This window comes from Helicoverpa armigera, chromosome 12, assembly GCF_030705265.1.
Source record: "Helicoverpa armigera isolate CAAS_96S chromosome 12, ASM3070526v1, whole genome shotgun sequence".
NCBI lineage: Eukaryota > Metazoa > Arthropoda > Insecta > Lepidoptera > Noctuidae > Helicoverpa > Helicoverpa armigera.
Window position 1 is genome coordinate 12,208,652 of NC_087131.1, and position 7,264 is coordinate 12,215,915.

The following is a 7,264-nucleotide window of genomic DNA, read 5'->3' on the forward strand; positions in this document are numbered from 1 at the left end:
GCGGGGCTCCGGCGGTCCCATGCGAGCTTATCGTCGCAGATGGTTTTCACGCTCACCACCGCAGCTTCGGCTTGCTGGCCGGCTCAGCCGGCCAGCCTCAGCCGCGGCGGCGATCGCTTCAACTACCTGCGCCTCAGCTCGCAGGCCGCCTCGCCCCTCCGTGCCTACGCGGTTTTGAATTGCACTCTAGGGGTAGGGCAGACAAGACTACGTGGAGTCAGTTTTGCAGCAATTCGTTTTCGTCATTAAGTTCAGTTTTTAATACCTACAATGTTTTGAATCCAAATTAAATTCTACCATAAAAAAAACGAGCCAAGAAAAATGAGATCAAGAAAAACGAGGCCGAGTTAGTAAATTAGATGACAATTGTCTAATTAATAATTTTCTGGCTAGACTTATAATTTCCCATTAAAATTGAACATATAATTTAAAACAATAATCATAAAATATGTAGCAAGTAACAGGATTTATTTATTAGAACAACTGCCACCCTCGCACCGCATAAAATATAGCTTTATTATCAAATTGCCCAACTATCATGTAGCAATATAATAATGCCCGTGCCAAGTGATAAATAATGAAGTTAAGATAGTTATTAATCATGTGGCCCGATAAGGCTAGACAGTATTCATAATTCTCGGGCATTATAAATAATGCCCGAATTAATCACATGGTCCATAACATATATGTTCTTTGAGAACTAAGTTAGCTATTTCATTCAAGCATCGCGCAAACTTAGTAGTGCTTTGTTCATATATTCTGTCGAAGAGAAGCCAGTTGAGGAAAACTTTATAATTTTAAGAATTAATTTTTTTTTCGTATTAAGCAAAAATAGATTAAGTTTTTTTTTTATATATTATTAAGCAACACAGGTATAAGTAACATTGTGCTTAGATTTTAATCAAAGTATTTATAGTCATATTTAATGTTTGTTATGCAACCTGCCTTATAAAGATCGATCGTGAAATATTAGAATGCGCAGTTATAACAATGTCGCCATAAGTTCTGCCTTATTGAAATGCTATCCATAAACAACATTATTAACGTGACTTTACATTCATATTATCTGTGGTAAGTATAAATTATGGTACAGTCGGCAAATGTATATAAGGCTTAACCTACTAAGAATACAACGATTTGTTTTATTGGTAGATTGATACTTTTAATTAATGTAAATATCTATGGGGAATAGAAAAGAGAAATACAGTTTTATTCTCAGGTTTTTAACAGATAGGTAATTGCAATCATTTTATACGAAAGATTGTATGAAGTTTATAACCAATAATATTTTTCGCCAATAAAATAAATTGAAGGTTGATTAAGAACATGAATATCGACTGCAAAATTGTATTTATTATTGACTGGTGCAATCACATATTATTATTATTTATGTAACCTTCAGTTTATCTGTCATTCATGTCTCTTACATAAAAAATATTAAAAATATAACTCTAGAATAAAAAAATACGAAAAATATTCAAATGATGTATTCAAATTGTCATTGCATTTATAATTCCAATAAAATTATGATCGTCGATAGTGTTGTAAATAGAAACTTCAGAAGTGCAACTTTGAAAAGTTTTAAAATGTAATGTAATGTAATAAGCGACTGCCTTTCCGACATTCGCAACACAATACACTTTGAGTGACTTTCAGAAACTTTTGGGGTTCTAGAAGCTACATTACTAAAATTTATTGTCAAGATATTTATAGATCCATAAATTAAGAAGCACATAAATACATTGCGAGCAAATCGTTACTTAGCCAAGCCACACAATAAATAGGTATATACTAACGAGTACTTACTGAAGTGGATCTTCTGTAATCAACTGCCTATATTTCAAAGCTGTCAAAGAGGTTCCCAATCACCTTTGATAACGTCAGATAGTAATATAATCACAAGATCGAATCTCATTAACATCGCTTTATCTAGTAATTGTATTGCCTTGGAATGAGCTGAGATTATGTCATTATCATTACCGTTGATTATCGAGTCGAAACGCTGAAGGAACTTGTATGCGGCTCAATGTGAGCGCCGGTCGTGTTTTGTTAATCTTTGCTTAAATTGTAGTTTGCATGCCGATTAGAGGTTTATCAAGTGTAATTGTTATTTAGTAGTTTATGCTTTATAGGTAATCGACTACTTAAGTGTGATTTGTATTTCTGTAGATAGTTTATAGCTTAAGTATGTGATGTAGATTTTGGTGGTGTGTTATTGTTTCAAGGTGAAGGATGACATTATAAGGATGTACATATAATATATGGTAGACAGGAACTCATTTTGTAAATAGGTCAAAAATATTGTTAATTTTGGACCTACTCTAACGCGGTGAAAGCAAATATAAATTCATGATTTTCTATCGTAAGGATATGTAACTAAGTATACAAGTGATAAAATAATTTACGGTTTTCAAAACCGTTATTACCGTAGTTTATAACCGGTTTTGATTCCCAGGGTAATCGAATTTGCCTATTTCTAATAGCTATTTTCGAAATACCAGAAAAAATAGCTTTTACAAATTATTGGCACTAAGGTCAAATGATATAATGATGATGTCTTGCGAAAATGGAGTGTTTCGCACGTCATCAAACGAACTTAATTCACAGAATGAATGATCAATTAGGTTTCATAAATACGTTTACGATTATATCGATTAAGTGTTTATCGATTTTAAAATAGTGTGCGGTTTAGTTCTAAGTGGATAATTGGATGTTAACAGTAATTGGATTAATGTAGTTATCAAGAATTATTTAAGTTTTATTTCTTGAAGTATTTTCGACGTTGTTAAATAAAAAAAAAAATACTAAGATAGTAATATAATTTATCTAGTCTTGCTTGATTGCTTGGAAATTCTGAATTGGGACAAAGGTGGTCTCAATCACGACATATTCCGTGAATTTTTGAACGAACATCACATAAATTAGGCAAAAATGGGGATCTCCTCAACATTGGGTAAATTGTAATAACCGTATCAAAATCCGGCCTAAAATGATTTTGTGTTCGAACAAAATCGTGACAAACCAATAAAAATGTAACCGCTATCAGATTGATTTATAATGTTATTTATTAGTTTTATTAAAGTCGTTAAACTTATCTTTAGATGCAAATAAATTTTATTAGTATAATGACTATATGGGAGGACTCTATAATAGAACCTTATAAAAATGTTATCTTAAATGTGTAATGTAACTGAAACATAATTATTTTATTGTTTTTTTTTTAATTTCCTGTCTAGCTGGAAAGAAAGAAACATAGCTGACTGGTGAGCTGAAGCATGTTTTTCTGCTCTTCTATTGAAGGCAGTTTGGCAAATTCAGGGTTTATGAAATTAATTCAGGTTTTGTCATCCTATAGTATTTCATAGGAGAGCAGACTGTCTGGGTATGTCAACTTGCCCTAACTGGTTGTAGGTTGAAACTTGTCTGGTTTGCAACACGATTACGAAGAAACCGCTTACCTATGTTTTTTTGTAATATTTACTTTTTCCGGCAATCCCATTGTACCTTACTTAGCGGCGGCAACTTTGACCGAAATCCAAGCATTGCAGTAAGTAATAAGTAAACAAATATAATTATTACCTATAATAAGGCACTGGGCAGCTTTCTATTGGCAGTAATTTACATAACGCGTCATAATGCAACCGGTTGTTCATCGCAACTGCTAATGTCACGGGCGACTGTCGGTAGCCACGGAGTAAGTAGCGAACAGAGATCGCAGTGTGCGTAGAGAAGTGACGCTAAGCTGATGTAGATGCCATTGCTATAAGCAACTTTATATGCGCATAATGTTAATGTGGTTCATGAAAAGTGGTAAATCGTTTACAGACCGGTAGATATTTTTATTTATAGACTTTTTGCAAGCGCAAATATTAATTATTTTTATAATACTTTTTAATATGAGAACAACATCATTTTTGTTATGTAATATAATGTTAAGTTTAGCTGCTGTTACAAAGCTATGAATTATATAATCTTGTCAAACATCATGCATAGTTTCATAAATCTCTAACTGTTACTTTTCAACTGCACACAGCTGGCACTGCACACTATACACCTCTGTAGCATATATATTCCGTGACCATTACAATACCGATTGCAAGAAGATGTCTCTATACAGAATACATAATAATACGGCTGATATATTTGGTAACGCATTGATGGTCAGACAGCTCGACGTAAACTTTTGAAAGATTGCATTTAAATATGAACTAATGTTATCTGAGTTATTGGCAATAGCCCTGGGAATGCGTGATTGCTAATTTATCTCGAGTATGGATAGTGCAAAGTTCGATAGATCTGTATATGGTTGATCATTCGTAGCCATAATGACTACAAAGTTTTAGTCGGCTGATACTTTGTTCGGGCTTTTTATTGGTAAGTATGTACACGTGGTAATGCGCACACTACAATGATCTGTTATCGATCTATTGATATATTGATCTGATATTAATTATTGATGGGATTTACGATTAGGTACCTGAGAACTAAATGGTCAGCCTATATGACTATGTCCGGTGCTTTATATTTTCAAATTGCATATCCCCCATTTTTATATTCTGTGATTGGATGCGATCCTGCAGATGAAGGTTTATATTCTAGTAATTAATATATATGATGAAATGAAACAGGCATATTGCTCATCATCATATTTTGACAAACTCCGGAATGAGTACAGGAAGTTACCTCGGCGAATTGACGAGACTATCAATATCAATCAGGGTTACAACATATTTGATGAATGATTGATTGAAGCTTGATCTTCTTTATAAATATTACGAACGATTGTAAATTATATTATCTAACCAATTATAGATATCATTTATTTTTATAATTTGAGAGTTCATTGAGTTTGATTACCTACACATGGCGTCGGAAAAGTGTCATACATAATATGGTCAATATTTTAACTGTTCTTACAGCTTAGATGTCCAATTCTAAAACTGAAATTCTGCACTGTATACATGTTACAAAGGTTTTATTTTTAAACTTCAAAAAAATATTTTATCTTTAAAAAGTAGATAATATAAAAATACACGACAAAAATAATGCTTAATATATACCTACCTATATACAATTAAAGAAAATCTTACATGCACTTCGATATACAAGTGAATTCTATTCTAATCACACAACTACATAGGAACGCAATCCGACACCTGTTGTGCGCAAGCGCGTGCAACCGACCAACTTACTAATAACACGGTTTAATACGATTTGTGCTGAACTTAGAGGTCAACAGTCTGACTTGGAGAGAGGTGAAGATGGACTGTGCATATATTGTTATAGGTTTTTTGAATTAGGTATGTAACTGTGCAGTATTTTGTAAAAATAAATTGTGAAATGTAAATAATCGATGTTTTCTATTCGAGTCTTTATGAGCAAGGAGACATCCTATTTTTTACATGGTGTAACCTTAATTTACTACTTTAAAACGGTAGTAGAAGTTGTAGTAAAAATAAACTGTAATTATAATAAAAACATGCTTAAAATCAGGTTAAAGATAACAATCCTATCGTTTAAAAGCTATTAAAACTGATTCATTAATATGCAAAGAAACCTGTATCAAGATTAATTAAGTTTAAGGAAACAAAAAGCTGGTGTAAATCAATCTGAGTAAGTACATAAAAAGATGCTCGAAATATTTGTTAAGGTGTAAGTAATAAAATTAATCGTGCAAAAGTTTTTTTAAGCTAGGTTTGTTCTTTTCAGGTTCACTGAGAAAAGACGAATTTTTGTCAGTTCTGTTGTTATATAGGACAAGTGACAAAATGGCAGCAACCTTCAGATTCATACAAAAGAGTAGTTATGTCTATCAAATATGAGGAAATACTATATTAACCAAATTAAATACGCAATTTATGAAACCATAAAATATAACAACTCTACTCCAATTTTATATCGAACCACTCTATATGCATATTTAACCATAAACTGACGAATTAATGACCAAAAGCCAATGGGTTATGCCTACGTATAAACCGCATCATAATTTATAATCACCTTATACGACAGTGGGTGTTTCCGATCAGTCTACAAAGAATACGCAGTCATTTGTGTAGACTAATGCTTAGATTTTGTTTGAAAATAAAATATTTACAAAACTTATGCATGTAAATTATGTGGTACATTTTTATACAATCTCTTTATAGTTTTAAGACCAACAAGGTCCTACCGGGACTGCAGAATTGTTTGCGCCAGGTACACGAAGGGCTCCGGAAAGAATATGGTGGGATATAGTCGGTAAAAGTTTGAGTCTCTTCCCTCCTGTGGATACAGCGGAGGGCTTCATTTGGTCATTTCTAACGTTAAAGTAAAGTGGATTATAGGAAACTTCATGCGAGATGAAAAAAATCTGAATATTTAATACATGAATAGATCTTTTTGTACGTCCCCTTCACATGTATTTGAAGGTCTCAAAATAAGTATGTAGTTTAGAAGAAAGAAAACAAAGGTACAGCCCACAGATCCAGGTATTACACACAATGAATTTAACAAGAGGACCACTGCAAGCTAGTGTTCTAAAACAAGAAGGAAAAGTATCAAAAATGAATAAATCCGTAAGATGTGATGAATAATTCAAGCCGTGTGATGCCGCGAGAGCGACAGGTGGTTACAATATTAATGTTACCCCTGAGTTACTGGAACTACGTGGAAAATGCTCTTGTCTGGAATACGAAAGGATATAAGATAGAAAAGCTCATGATAGTAAGTATCTATCAGAAAAGTACCTTTAGTTGTAGTTAAAAAATACTTTGATTGTATTAATGGATTGTTTGTTTTATTCCAAAGTAGTTGTTTCACCTGCTTTCAGGAAGAACTTTTCTCTTTTAGAAACCTTTCAGATGACATACATATGTATTTCAAGTAACCAAGAATACAACTCATAATTAAGATTACCATTAGGCACCTTTAGAATACGTACTACTGAACATCATGCATCGGATCCTTTCACCATCCTTTTCCACGCACATGCTTGACATATTACTAAACGTATTAATAAAGCGGTAATTAAACGCATCGCACACCATATTAGTCGGTCACCGTGGAGGTATATAACCCATGAGGAGGCGATGCTACGCTATACTTTGTAGCTTCGTCACATTTTCATACTCAGGGAAAAAAAATCGTGAACTCATTTCGCTTAGAAATAGTGATTAAAGTAAATACTATTAGATTAAAAAGTTATACGTATTTGTATATAAGTTTAAGATTCTGATAATTGCTTTAACTAAATTGGTATCATCTCCTAAGTTAGGTATATCCT